Genomic DNA, 15,590 nt, shown 5'->3' on the forward strand with positions numbered 1-15,590 from the left:
GTTGTTAATTGTGGTGACCATACTGCAATATATTTCGGGATGAGGGTGTAGAAGAAAGTCATTTTGTTCCCTAAAAAGCCAATTTGGTGTAACTCTGTTAAAAACAAACATATTGAACGAAGTTAAACCATGATCTAGTTGTTATTAATTAAGAACATTCTTACTCATGTGAATTGATAAACAAGAGGGCCAAGATGGCCCTATATCGCTCACCTCAGTAAAACGTTGTGCTATAGACTTGTTGATAATTAAAAGGGCAATAACAGGGATTTGGCTTCTCTGATGTATGAAATTGTTACCTCGAGAGTGTTAACAAGGTTTTTCCATATTTGGACTCTGTGACCTAGTTTTTGACCCTAGATGACCCATATTCAAACTTGAGCTAAAAATCATCAAAACAACCTTTCTGACAAATTTCCAGGATATTTGGGCTGAAAATGTTACCTCTAGAGTGTTAGCAAGGTATTTCCATATTTGGGCTCTGTGACCTAGCTTTTTACCCCAGATGACCCATATTCGAACTTGAACTAGAAATCATCAAAACAACCTTTCTGACAAATTTCCAGGAATTTGGGGTGAAAATGTTACCTCTAGAATGTTAGCAAGGTATTTCCATATTCGGGCTCTGTGACCTAGTTTTTTTACCCCAGATGACCCATATTCGAACTTGAGCTAGAAATCATCAAAACAACCTTTCTGACAAATGTCCAGGATATTTGGGCTGAAAATTTCACCTCTAGAGTGTTAGCAAGGTATTTCCATATTCGGGCTCTGTGACCTAGTTTTTGACCCCAGATGATCCATATTCGAACTTGAACTAGAAATCATCAAAACAACCTTTCTGACAAATTTCCAGGATATTTGGGCTGAAAATGTCACCTCTAGAGTGTAAACAAGGTTTTTCCATATTTGGGCGATGTGAACTAGTTTTTGACCCCAGATGACCCATATTCGAACTCGTCCGAGTAATTACTGGGACAAACATCCTGACCAAGTATCGACAGACGACGGACATTTATCGGTCCTAAAAGCTCACCCTCAGCCAACGGCTAAGGTGAGCTAAAAATAATGAAATGTTTTGGATTAATTCAAAAGTTGTCGATAGTTGTAATCTCCTTGTTTCCAAGATGTATTTTCTACCGAGATATGATACGTCAAACGCAAAAGCATTGGTTTGCTAAAATATACCATGATATGGTTTGTAGGAGTAGAAGTTTGAAAACACCCGATTAGAAATATACCCTTTCATAAAGATTTAAAGATAAAACCTAAAGATTTAGGTTCAACTGACCACACTTTATATTAGAGTTTGTTGAAAAAATAAAACGATGAAAGCAAATATATCTAGAACATTTCGAAACAATCTGTAATTATAGATTCTTTACCTTTTAAAAATGACATATTTAATGCACCGCTTGCTATAACATAAAACACAAAGGATGTTAACCTTTTAAAACAAAACACAACCCTTCTTTATTTGAAAACATATTAAATGAGTACTTTAAATATTTAAGTACTTCTGCATTAATTACACTTGTTTGTTATATTTTAATATTATATCTGAGTCCAATATATTTCCTGAAGTTTGGCGTAATATAGTATGCGAAACGAAATAGTCTTTTGAAAAATGACATCGGGGCCCGAACATCCGATAAAAAAATCGGCGCCGCATTTTACACAGACAGCGGATTAAAAGTAGACAAATGTGGCTGTTAACATGTGCACATTATATGTTCGTCAATACTTTTAATAATTTCATTGTGTGCCAACATGGTATGTGCATGCATGACGTGCATTTAACAAAAGTTTAAAATAAAAACGTTGCCGCTTTGAAACTTTCCATTTCGGCCTTTATTATCGTCTAGTTCTCTGAATTATGCTAGAGCATTTGTAAATTAATACATAATTATTTATTTGAAACCCTTTTTGGGATTTGTTGTCAAGTTGTTTTTACTTCAGTTTACTTAAATTTATAACAATGACATCCGAAGTACCTACAGTATCGTTGAGTGCAATCAATATACTCAACTCAACTCGACTCAACTCAAAACTCGTTTTATTTACTAATTCAGGTTACAATGTATGCAACAACATGAGTAGGATATATATAAAACGCATGTTAAATTATTGGTAATCGGGTACTGGAATTCGAAATAACTGATTAATAGTACGAAATACAATAATCATCTATACATGTACGTGTATAAAAGCTTAGCAGGGCCACTGTTGTTTTATCCCGTCTACAAAATGGGGCAGTATCACACCGTGTCAACTCCGTTATTTGGACCGCGGTATAAAACACCAGGGGCTCTGTCTGGCTATATATATTTTTTTGTGAAAACATACAAGTACAATGTTATACAGAGTGATAGTAGTATCAGATTTGCATGTCACACAAGTAAAGGTAATCATATATTAGGTAATGTCAATTATACTACCGAAATAGTCAATTTATACTCGTACATATCATAACGACACTGAAATTCAATATGGAGACAAATACGTTTCAATGGTAAGTATCAATTAATATTTAATGTAATAGATATATACTTGTATTGGCAAGCCATTGCCGGGGGAGGTTGGGAGTGTTCTTGTTTATTATGGATAAGATATATACAATACTAGAAATTTGGGTTAAGAATGAGTTATACATAGCGGATAAGTTTGCAGTTATAAATGATAAACGGCGGATGAGTAAACAAAGCGTACCGCCAGTGTAGTTGGTATTTGTTCCTCGTTTTCTGCGTGAATTTAGTGCGTCTGCATGAATGGGAATATTTTAGTGAATGAACAAATAATTTGGTTGTAAATTTGGACATCGGCGACTGAGGAAGCTAAGGATTAATTTGTAGGGCAAGTTTTTTTTCCTATTTCTTTCAGTTAAGTACTCTGTTATTTGTATTTTTTCCTCTTTTTTATTTATTTATTTATTTATTTATTTATTTTTTAAATTTTAAATGTTAGGATATGATGCGAGGTATTGTTAAGTTCGGTTGCATGATTTAAGTATTGTTCGAATAAACCTACATACATTTTCGAGAGTGTCTTTATCTTTACTTGTCATAAATAGCTTATATTTCACAATATTAGGGCGGTTAAAAATAATGGTGAGATGTATTTCATTCTTTGGTTTTTGAATTTCTTACAGACTAGTAGCGTGTGGAATTCATCGCCAATGTCTAATGACTAGAAATCACACAATATACTGTAGTGTAGATTTATATAGCACTAATTTTAAAGCATAAATATGTGTGTCTGAGGTGGACGAGAGGCTAACAAATTAGCATTTTAATCCGTTGACCCTGGTTCGATTCCCCAAAACGGCTAGATATCTTTGTTGTTTTTTTGAAGGTTTATCTCAGTAATTGATATCTTTTTAATTCAATTTATCTGCCAAACATTATTGACAGTGAAGACAAATGTTAATTCCATATCATTATATGATTAAAATTATGCGTTCAAAAAAATTTTGATATGTTTATAATTAGTTGTGCCCCCCCCCCCCCCCATTTAGAAAGGCCTGGAACCGCCGCTGTCTTAATACTTCACACAATTGTTCAAGACCATCACACAATGAGGTTACATAACTCCATATTATCCTTAATACAAGTTATGGCCCCTGATTGACTTAGGTTAAAGTTTTATGGCTGGTTAAAGTTTTAGGGCAAGTTGGGATTTTCACTTAAAACTCCAATACCATTCATTCGATTGACTTAATACTTCACACAGATGTTCGGAGCCATCATATAATGAGGTTAGATATCTCCATATTATCTTTTATACAAATTATGGCCCCTGATTGACTATGGAACTTAGGTTAAAGTTTTATGGCAGGTTGGGATATTGCTTTATAACTTCTATACCCTTCATTCAATTGACTTAATACTTCACACAATTGTTCAGGACCATCACCCAATGAGGTTACATAACTCCATATCCTTAATACAAGTTATGGCCCCTGATTGACTTAGGTTAAAGTTTTAGGCAAGTAAAGGTTAAGGGCAAGTTGGGATTTTAATAAAAAAAAACACTTCTATACCGTTCATTAAATGCACTTAATAAAGTTCAAAATAATTCACGACCATCTTACAACAAGAAACATAACTCCGTTTTAAGCCTAAATAAAAATTATGGCCCTTGATTTTTTTAAAATTTCCTTTGAAAGGCACATTTGTATATTCTTAACCACATTTTCATAATGGGAAATCAAGTTATTTGAATGACTTGCGTCATTGTTTGGGTGGGCTGGTTTTAGGGCAGCATCAAAGTCACCTTATGTATCGAATAATTTTAGTTAGGTTTGACATAAAGAGACCAAACTTGGTATTATTACATCGTTATTGTATTCTAAGTCAAAGCAGCGTAGTCGAGCGCGCTGTCTTACAACGGCTCTTGTTATTAAATTATTTTACTCATATTTCGGGGGGGGGCGGGGGGTACATCCCACAGTCTGCCAGTCAAAATTGTTGTGACAATATATATTTAATGGTAAAACTAAATATAAGAGATTTATCTTTCAAATACAACAGGATGTTTTGTTGTTTATGACTTAAAAATACCATACCGCTCCACTATTTCCTTCCAGGCCCGATCTTTATCAACATGTGTGAGTGAGTCCAGGGCATAACTTATTGTTTAATGTTGAGGTTAGCTCAAAGTCCTTCAAAACATCTTGTTCCGCCCTGGACCAATTCGCCTTTTGTCGCTGCTTTGCGGTCGGCTCCATTGTTGCAGACGATTGTTTACTTTTTTGACAGGCGCGTGCGTGCTACCTCCAATCGGAGAGTTACGCATTATTTACCCCTACGCAAATATTTCCACTTACGAAAATTTAGTAAAACGCACGTACGCAATTCGTATTATTTGCGTAAGTTGAGAATGTACGTAAAACTTACAATATGTTAGTAAAACGGGGCCCAGATTGGCACTAAAACAGTTTTTTTCTGTGACGAATCTCAGGACAATTATCTAATAGAATGTGTTACGCTTTGATATCCTAATTGTAAAAAAGTACCAAAATGTAAAAAAAAAATATTGTGTCGGAAACCGGGTTCGAACCCGTGTCGCCAAAATTGCAGTCCAACGTCGTATCCACTGAGCTTCGACGTCTTACTCTAATTGGGCGACATAATTAAGCTATACACCTACCTCGGTAATATCACGTGATAACACCGACTAGCAATCACGCATAAGGAATGAATTCTACCTGGTAGAAGTACCCAGTAATATTTTTTAATGGAAAAATACGAAATAACTGCTAAACTTAAATAAATTGTAAACTATGTGGTACTTCAGTTAGTAATTGCAAAGCATTGTACAGGTCGATGTCAAGTGTATGTCAGTTTTGACATTTTTCTTTTTTTCCCGCTATTTTACTATACGGAGTACAGCACCTTTAAAACGACTTAGGTATGTCTTCTATTATTGTTATACTTCTCTTGTAGTACAATAATGATAATTCAGATGAAAACCATTTTAGATTTCATTTTCAACAGATGCACGCTTATTTCTTACGGGGCCTCTAAGTTATTCTACTGTTGTGTCAGCTGTAGACGCAGCAGCAGCAGCAGTGGCAGTATCAACAACAACAACAACAACAACAACAAATATAAGCAATATAAACACGACAGTGACTTGAATTGATATAGAGTATGTTAGTTATAGGTTAGGTGGGGGTCAATATTTTATAGATAAAATGGGGGGGGGGGGCATTGTTTTATAAGGGGTACGTGTCAGTATTTTATAGAAAGGGGTCATTATTCTATATAAAATAATGACCGGGGGGTCATTATTATATGGGGGTCAGTTAACAACGTTACACCGTTCCTTAACCATTATTAATAAGAATTTCCTTTTATTATTCAATCTGTGATACATTATGTTATATTTCTTTTCATTCACTAAGTATAAGAGTCCTACACATCATTTTGTTTACACGTTAAAATTTACATTTAAAATGTTATTTTACTTTACTGTTTACATATCTTTTTATGCTTCATTGTGAATTATGTTATATTATGTGGCATTTATGATGCAAAATATTAACAATTTTAACCACACGTTTTTTGTAGATTTTGCTTACCGCCCTCATTTTTTTGCCGTGAACGTGTCTTTTCTATTTTACCCCTTCATAAGCATATCGCACACCGTTTTAACTTCTATAATTTGTACAGCGTTGAGTGTTATATGCCGCGTTGTGTAGGGTTAATAAATAGTCATAGAGGTAATTAAGGTGGCTGTTTTAATTTTCTAAAGGCTGTGTAACGCGGCATAACAGCATCGCCGTATAAACGTGTTTTTTTTTCTTTTATGCGGTGATTTTCAACGCATAAACAGGGCGACCACGTTTATCCGGCGACGCTCAACACATAAAGCAGAAATTGCTTATATGGGGCGCAACTGTGCCTTTTTGCCACATAAAGAGGATTAACTTATTATAAAGCTAAAAAATAGAGTTCTAATATTTCAACAAAAGCTATGATGATGACGTTGATGATGATGATGATGATGATGATGATGTCCGTCCGTCCCGAAATCTTGTGACATGGGAGTCTCCAGAGGCATTACATTTATTCATTGGTGTATAAAGATGTGTACCTGCTTTAATTATTTTTTATTTCTATTATTCCAGTCACGAAATAATTATGGTCCTTGATTGAGTGAAAATTAAGATATTCAGAATAATTTTTGTGCAGGCATAACTCCTTATCTACCACACATAGAGTCACCAAACTTTCAACACAAATGTTCACTGGCATGTAAAGTTGTGCACACGAGTTTTCATTTATACATACATATATTAATGCCAGTGTTATGGTCCTTACCTAGTCAGTAAAAATGCTTTATTGTTATTTTGTGTCACGCATTGCCCTTTAGCATCCAGTGACGTTTTCATAACTTTGCTTTTTCTACGTAATGGTAACTACTGCCCCCACCCAACCCCGACGTGGGTGTGGGGGATAGCGGGGCCTTTACCAAGGATTATCGAAACAAAATAGACTATGATAATAATATGCATTCTAGCCCCTGGACATGTGTACGTATAGGTGTGAATGCATGGAGCGATAAATTCTGCCTTGCATTTACTTTGGTCAGGTGAAGGTGCGAACCGGGACAAGATGGACGTTTCGCAATAGTTGTGTATTTGGAATTGCAGGTATGTTATTTGTGTTTTACATGCACTTTGCTTGCTGATAATTTAAAGGATTTGTACGAATATTCCGAACTGTTTCTACTGGTTTTATGCTGCTATTTTTTGCTTTCAATTGTTGTCAAACAGCAAAAAGCAAAATGTCCAAAAGTGTGTTACCTTTATCATGAGATCTCTTAAGAGTTTGTTTAGTGTGTGTGTGTGCAAACAATCTCTTTCGCCAGTGAGGGCGATTGAATTCTTCTCTTATTTAGCTCACCAAGGTGAGCTATTGTGATCGGTCTTTGTCCGTCGTCCGTCCGTCCGTCCGTCAACAATTGCTTAAAAACATTTTCTCTGAAACTACCTGTCCAGATTCAATGAAACTTCACAGGAAGCTTCCCTGGGTGACTCTCTATATAAATACAACAAGGGGTCACGATTGATCAACAACAACAACAACAACAACAAACTGGCTAACTTCCTGTTTTGCTTTAAAAACATATATTCTGAAACTACCACTCAAAATTCAATGAAACTTTACAGGAAGCTTTCTTGTGTGATCCTCTACAAAAATACAGCACGGGATCACTATTGATCTACAACATGATCGACTTCCTGTTTTGCTTTAAAAAAACATCTCTGAAACTACCTGTCCAAATTCAATGAAAATTTACATGAAGCTTCCTTGCGAGACCCTCTCCAAAAATACACCAAGGGGTCACGATTGATCAACAAAAACAACAACAAAATAACCAATTTCCTGTTTTGCTTTAAAAAAACTACCAGTCCAAATTCAATGAAACTTTACCTGAAGCTTCCTTGGGTAACCTTCTACAAAAATACGACAAGGGGTCGCAATTGATCAACAACAATAACAATCTGGCCAACTTCCTTTTTTGTTTTATAAAACATCTCCTCTGAAACTACCAGGCCAAATTCACTGAAACTTTACAGGAAGCTTCATTGATGACCCTTTACAAAATACAACTAGGCATTGATTGATCAACGAGAACAACATAATTTTCGACTTATCAGTAAAGATATGTTTAATTGCAACATTTTTATTATTGCTTTATCACAGTGTTGTGGCCCTTTGCTTAGGTGGGCGATTTTGGGCGTCTGCTTCTTTCCCAATATTTTTTTTAACCGAGCCCGAATATGTAATATTTGTTTCATTGTCGTGTATAGTATGACATATCATACTGCAAAATGTTGCAGACATTCATTTCAATGAGATTAATGGTTATATTTATAATTTGGTTAACAGTTTAATTTTAAAGGTAGAAAAGGCCGTGGAAAACATTATAAGAAAGAATGCAATTTGTATTAAATATTTGAGCCGCATCGGGCGAATATAGGCCTTCGTACAAAACTATTACAATTGAACTAATCATCAATAAAAATGTATATTAATTTATTCTTAACTTCTTTCCTTTGAAGGATTGACATTGGGGCATCAATGAAGACTTATGACCATTAATTTACTCTTGTTTCCATGGATTTCGTCCCGACTTATTTTGACTGAATTTATTGTCTAAAAAAATAAAGTTGTCTTCAACAGCCCTATGGATTATCGGTACAAAGATGACTCACAAAATATTTCTTTATTCATGTTCCAGAAAGATTCCCTATAAGGAAAACAAAGAAGATGATATGCTTATTGTAATATTGATGCGTCAATGTTTCACGTGATTTCAATTAAGTACTTTCGTAAGTTTGTCATGTGTGTGACATCAAATGTAGTTTTCTAAATGTGGAAAACATTGGTCTTACTTGTAAACACGTATCTTTCAAAACATAAGTGATATCATCATGATATTTTAAGAAATTTCTTTCTGATATGTCATTTAATTAAAATAATCAATTAGATAATAACAGTCAACGAGATGACAGAAGGCCCAAAATGGCGCAATACGGCTCATAGATTTTACTTCGGTGTTACATCTTAAAATGTTATGTCTTTTATTAATGATGTTAGTAAAGTGGTATTCATGTTAACTCTATAAGTCGGCATTTTTGAACATAAATATTGGTTCAATGTTTCAGAGCCAACGGTACCAGAAGTGTCGCTCCATCCAACCGGAAGTAAAACCTTTCTAATGGAGTTGGCTGAAGAGACGCAATAAGAGACACATCATTGGTGGCGCAATGGTGGATAATTAAGGTTAGCTTTTGATATGAAAGAAATGATTGAACAATGGGTCAATTGTTCAGAACTTTGTTAAAGTTAATAAATGGGATTGACTACTACGTTCAGGGGCGTAGCTTGACGAAAATAAATGTGTAGGCCACTTATTTGGGGGTCTCCCCCTCCCCCCGCCACAAATTTTAATTTTAGCTAGGTTGTCGTTTTGTTGAAAAATAACATTAATGAGAACAACACTTTAACTGTGTTTTACCTTGAATTAAATCTATATTAAGGCGCATTTGTCGGGATTTCAAATTTAAGCTCTAACCCCCTATACCTTCAGTTTTTATTGCAGATTTGTCATTTTTATTATTTCGTTTTCTCTGAAAAATGTGTCGGCCGCGGCCTACACGGCCTAAAGGAAGCTACGCCCATGACGTTGCTAACTCTTTAACGTGAAGTAGTTGAATATTCGCTCATAATTCAGTAAAATTAGTACAGCTGTAACAGCTATCCCAAAGCATGATACAAAAATCGTTAAGGGGCAATTTTGACACAGTATGATAATATGAAATAAGGCACTGCCTTAGACGGGCTCTATGTATGTTATCAACTACAGAAACAGTTCATTTATTCGTAAAGTGACACTCTTATTCAGAATCAGTACATACTCATGTATATTACAAAACATAAATTTTGAGTGGTAGACCTGTACTACTTTCTAAATAATGCATTTATGGAAAATAAAAATTACTGATAACATGATTGTAACCGTGAATTAAATAGATGAAAACGCAGAATTATTAAATAATTGGTGAATGCTAAAAGATTTACTGTGATCTACTATCGTTTCATGAGGTATAAATACCGTGTTTTCTGCACATTTCTTTAAAATTAAACTCGGTATTCTTCATAAGAACCATTTTTTCGACATTTATTTATTTTTTTGGTAAATAAAAACATTTTTTTTTATTGTAGTAAATCTTTGCGAATAAGAGTGCGTCTTTAAATAAACAAGTGTCAAAGACAAAATTGATTTTATATGACATACTATGACTACGATCATTGAAGTGCATCACAAGTAAGGTTAAGGCAATGCAAAGCAAATTTTATATTTTAATGTTTGAGAAAGCACATAATTACAAACACAATAAATATACTTATTTACCTAATTCTAAATATCATATAAGCAGTTACAGAACAAAATAATGATTCCAACTTTTAACATAACAAGGTAAACAAACCTTAACTTTTAAATTAAATTTAAATTTAATGATCACAGTTATCTGACAATCAATCTGTACATTGCTATTTTAAATACGTAAAACAGCATTGTGTTTATTTTTAGATGTTTAAGGTTCTTCAAATAACCCCCCATAATATATTATATGTTGTAAACTTGTAATATATTCACAATATAGCAGTTTAACAGTTCACAACATAATCAGAACAAGAATGTACTATAATTATGGTTACATTTGCTCATTCATTAGCTCATTCAGTTTAAAACTATATCCTTTGCAAATACACTCAATTGTTCAGAACGTACTGGGTTAATTTTTAATTTTAACAATGTCACAGTATTCTAGACAAAGTTAATTGCCCCCTCCCCCGGGAAGGTATAAGTGGCCTACTGACCAGATGACTGTCACAAACCATGATGTATTGATCTAGTGATAAGAGAATACTCTGCAAATAATGGTCAAATCAGCCCTGAATTTGTCAACAATTAAAGATAAAAAAGACCAGCCCTCCCCTAAGCACATCTTTGAGCCAAGCTGGGGGGGGGGGGGGCTTCAGCCCTAAAGCCCAGGGATGAATCTGTGCCTGGGCTCTCACAGTTAGTTCCAGCATTATTATTCACATTACTTTATATTAGTCAAAAATAAACATCCAATACCTTTTTTGTGCTTATATACAAATTTAACATATATATCTATGAAAATTGGAAAAATAATGGAATTAGGACCTGGTTTTTGGCTATTAAAAGAAGATATGCCATCATATCGTTAAAAAATATCAAAGGTAATTCTACAATACTTCAAATAACATTTCTGCAAGATGTTTAAAACAATATCAATAATTTATACTATGATAAGAAAGATTTGTAAAGGAAATAAAGATGTTCTACAAACACTTTCAAACAACACTAGTATTTAAATGAAGTTTTTTCATAAATTTAAACACTTTCACTTGTAAATCAAAATTTAAAAAGATAATTATTTATTTTAGTTTACGGTGATCTTTTAAGGACTCTTTGAGATGCATATGCAATACTTGTCTCTTAGTTTAAATGTTTTTGATGATAACGGTACTGAAGTCATCAATCCCAGGTGCAATATGCACTCTGGTTTACTGTTTTTTTACGCTCGGTTAAGAGCCCGTATTAAAAGTTGCTGACCGTCTCCCTTTTCAGATCATTCGGAACATCTCGGTCATTTTCCAATATTTACACCTTTACTTCCATTCCTAAAATAAACTGCCTTTCGGCAATTGCGTTTATCAAGCGATGAACGCTACATCTTCGGATATGTGCGGATCGCAATTTATCGCATAACAATATATATTCATGAAAACTATTGATCTTGTTTTTGTTTGTATTGTGTCAGCAGGTCCCGTTAAATCTATATCAACATTTGAGAAAGTGTTAATTTATTCAATTTTACATGTATTGCTACCATTAGGTGAAAGGTGTCGTAAAAGTTATGTCTATATAAATTTAAGTGTGCAATGGTGGTTCTTGTTATTTAGCCGTTAATTTTTATTACTATTGAATAATATTATTTAATTAACACTAAATATGTTTAATATGTGTTCGTTTTATTCAGCTTCTTGTTTTAAATTTACATAAAAACTCTTTATTGAAATGAAAGACTGCATGATCAGTTCAATGTTTCAGTGCCCACTGTACTGGAAGTGCCCAACTGTCCACTTGAAGTGATGACACATGCAATTGAGTTGGTAATGGGCGACAACTCACTGATGATGGTACTTAGCTTGACAGCTGGATTGAAGAGGGCGATCAAAGTGTATGAAACTTAGCAGCTTTAGGTAAATATATAGATAATGCTAGAATTGATGTCAAAAATGCATAGTCAGTGTTCAAGAGTAAAGTATGTAATGGATAGTGATGATGGTCTTGCATATGCATATGATGATGATGATGATGATGATGATGATGATGAAGATGATGAAGATGATGAAAATGATGATGATGATGATGATGATGATGATGATGATGATGATGATGGTCATAATGGTGGTTTTAGTGATGGTGATGCTGGTGATGGTAGTGGTGGTTGTGTTGATGGTGATGGGGACGATGATGATGATGATGATGATGATGATGATGATGATGATGATGATGATGGTCATAATGGTGGTGGTGGTGATGATAATGATGATGATGATGATGATGATGATGATGATGATGATGATGAATTTTAAAAACATTTGTTAAATATCAGCATATTTATTAATATATATGATATTTGCTTTTTTGATTGTGATATTTATTTGAATTATGTATAATAGTTTTATTGCAATAAGTGACTGCATCGGTTCCATGTTTCAGTGACTGATGGTGGTGATTGATGGTGGATGTGCTGATGGTGGACAGCAAGGTGGTGGAGGTGGTGGATATGCTGATGGTGGATAGCAAGGTGGTGGTGATGGTGGATGTGCTGATGGTGGAAAGCACGGTGGAGGTGGTGGTGGATGTGCTGATGGTGGACAGCACGGTGGTGGTAGTGGTGGATGTGCTGATGGTGGTAAGCACAGTGGTGGTGGTGGTGGATGTGATGATGGTGGTGTTTGAGGTGGTGGTGGTGGATGTGCTGATGGTGGTGAGCACAGTGGTGGTGACGGTGGATGTGCTGATGGTGGTAAGCACCATGGTGGTGGTGATGATGGATGTGCTGATGGTGGACAGCACGGTGGTGGTGGTGGATGTGCTGATGGTTGTAAGCACAGTGGTGGTGGTGGATTGCTGATAGTGGACAGCATGGTGGTGGTGCTGGATGTGCTGATGGTGGTAAGCACAGTGGTGCTTGTGCTGGTGGTGGATGTGCTGATGGTTGTGATCACGGTGGTGGTGGTGTTGTTGGTGGTGGTGGTCTGGTGGTGGTGGTGGTGGTGGTGGTGGGGGTGGTCGGATGTGCTGATGATGGTAATCACGGTACTGGTGGTGTTGGATGTGCTAATGGTGGTGAGCACGGTGGTGTAGAAGGTGGTTTTGGTGGTAGTGGATGTGCTGGTGGTGGTTAGCATGGTGGTGGTGCTGTTAGATGTGCTGATGGTGGTGAGCTTGGTGGTGGTGGTGGTGTAGGTAGTGGTGGATGTGCTGATGGTGGTGAGCATGATGGTGATTGAGGATGTGCTTATGGTGGTGAGCACGATGGTGTTGATGGTGTATGTGCTGATAGTGGTGAGCAGGGTGGTTGTGGTGATGGTGGATGTGCTGATGGTATTAAGCACGGTGGTGGTGATGAGCACGGTTTTGGTGATGGTGGTGGTAGTCATGATGGAAAAAAGCATTGTGGTTGTTGGTGGTGGTGGTGATGGTCATGATGGTGATAAGCACGGTGGTGTATGGTGAGGTTGTGGTCATGATGGTGATGAGCACGGTCATAGTTGTGATGGTCATGATGGTGATAAGCACCGTTGTGGTCGTGGTTGTGGTGGTCTTGATAATGCACGTTGTTGGATGGTGATGGTTATGATGTTGAAGAGCACGGTGGTGATAGTGGGTATGATGGTGAAAAGCACGGTGGTGGATGGTGATGGTCATGATGGTGATGAGCATGGTGCAGGTGGTCATGATGGTGATGAGTACGGTGCAGGTGGTCATAATGGTGATGAGCACGGTGGTGGATGGCGATGGTCATGATAATGATGAGCAAGATGATATATGGCGATGGTCACGATGATGGTGAGCAAGGTGGTGAATGGTGATGGTCATGATGATGGTGACCACGGTGATGGATGGTGATGGTTATAATGGTGGTGAGCACGTCGGTCGAAAGTGATGGTCATAATGGTGATGAGCAAAGTGATGGTGTTGATGGTCATGATGGTGATGAAACAGGTAGTGGATAGTGATGGTCATGATGGTGATGAGCAAGATTGTGGACAATGATGGTCATGATGGTGATGAGCAAGATGGCGGATAGTCATGGTCAAAATGTGATTTTCATGATGGTAATGGGAACAAAGGTGGAGATTGATGGTTATGAGCAAGGTGGTTGATAGTGATGGTCGTGATGGTGATGAGCACGGTTGTGGATGGCAGTGTTTGTGATGATGATGATGATGATGATGAGCAAGGTTGTGGATAGTGATAGTAATGATGGTGATGAGCAAGATGGAGGATAGAGATTGTATGATGGTGATGAGCAAGGTTGTGGGTAGTCATGATGGTGATGAGCAAGGTGGTGTATAGTCATGAGCATGATGGTGATGAGCAAGATGGAGGATAGTGATAATATGATGGTGATGAGCATGGTAGTGGATAGTAATGATCATGATGGTGATGAGCAAGATGGTGGATTGTGATGGTATGATGGTGATGAGCATGGTGGTGGATGGTAATGGTCATGATGATGATGAGCAAGGTGTTATAAGGTGATGGTCATGATGTTGATAAGCAAGGTGGTGGATAATCATGATCATGATGGTGATGAGCAAGATAATGGATAGTGATGGTATGATGGTGATGAGCAAGGTGGTTGATTGTGGTGGGCTTGATGGTGATGAGCAAAGTGTTGGATAGTTATTGTCATGATGGTGATGAGCAAGGTGGTGGATGGTGTGGGTTATGATAATGATGAACAAGGTGATGGATGGTGATGAGCAAGTTGGTGGATAGTCATGGTCCTGATGGTGATGATCAAGGTGGTGGATAGTGATAGTTTGATGGTGATGAGCATGATTGTGGATGGTGGTGGTCATGATGGTAATGCGCATGATGGTGGATGGTTTTGGACATGATTGTGATGGTCATGGAGTCGGATGGTGATTTCATGATGGCTATGAACACGCTGGTTGATGGTAGAGGTCACAATTGTGGTGTGCAAGGTGGTGGATGGTGGTGGTCGTGATGGTGATGAGCACAGTGTTGATGGTATTGGTCATGATTGTGGGGAGCTCTGTGGTGGTGGATAATCATGGTGGTGGTTGTCATGATGGTCATGAGCACGCTGGTGGATTGTGGTGGTCATGATGTTGATGAACAAGGTGATGGATAGTGATGATCATGATGGTGATGAGCAATGTAGTGTATAGTGATGTTATTATAATGATGAGCAAGGTAATGGATGGTGATGGTCATGA

Source organism: Mya arenaria, chromosome 12, assembly GCF_026914265.1.
Source record: "Mya arenaria isolate MELC-2E11 chromosome 12, ASM2691426v1".
Classification (NCBI taxonomy): domain Eukaryota; kingdom Metazoa; phylum Mollusca; class Bivalvia; order Myida; family Myidae; genus Mya; species Mya arenaria.